Source organism: Penaeus monodon, chromosome 29 (assembly GCF_015228065.2).
Source record: "Penaeus monodon isolate SGIC_2016 chromosome 29, NSTDA_Pmon_1, whole genome shotgun sequence".
In the NCBI taxonomy this organism is placed as follows: Eukaryota; Metazoa; Arthropoda; class Malacostraca; order Decapoda; family Penaeidae; genus Penaeus; species Penaeus monodon.
Window position 1 is genome coordinate 9116140 of NC_051414.1, and position 258 is coordinate 9116397.

General features: G+C 47.3%; 1 protein-coding gene and 1 pseudogene across 3 annotated transcripts in view; one reads left to right on the forward strand and one right to left on the reverse strand.

Annotated features, from left to right (window-relative positions):
* LOC119591934 overlaps nt 1-198 on the reverse strand; it is a 1947-nt pseudogene extending 1749 nt beyond the window's left edge.
* Nucleotides 1-258, forward strand: part of LOC119591933 (zinc finger and BTB domain-containing protein 7A-like) — an 82982-nt gene that overhangs the window by 69251 nt on the left and 13473 nt on the right. The gene's annotated exons all lie outside the window — the stretch shown is intronic.

Genomic DNA, 258 nt, shown 5'->3' on the forward strand with positions numbered 1-258 from the left:
GGAACCACGAGCATAGAATGTGTATGGATGGAAAGTAAGAGCGATCTATTGTTAATCAATTTCTACAACAAGACATTATGATTGTTATCATCCTGGCAAATGCACTGTCCTGTTCATTGTGGCTTTACATTGTGACTTACAAAGGCATGGTTTGCGTAGTCAGTTCGGCGGACGTGGAACCCGACCAGCACTGGGAGCCGTGCTGTTGTTGATGGACTGCCACTCCTGTTGCACGTTGCTAGGCTCTCTCTCACCTGG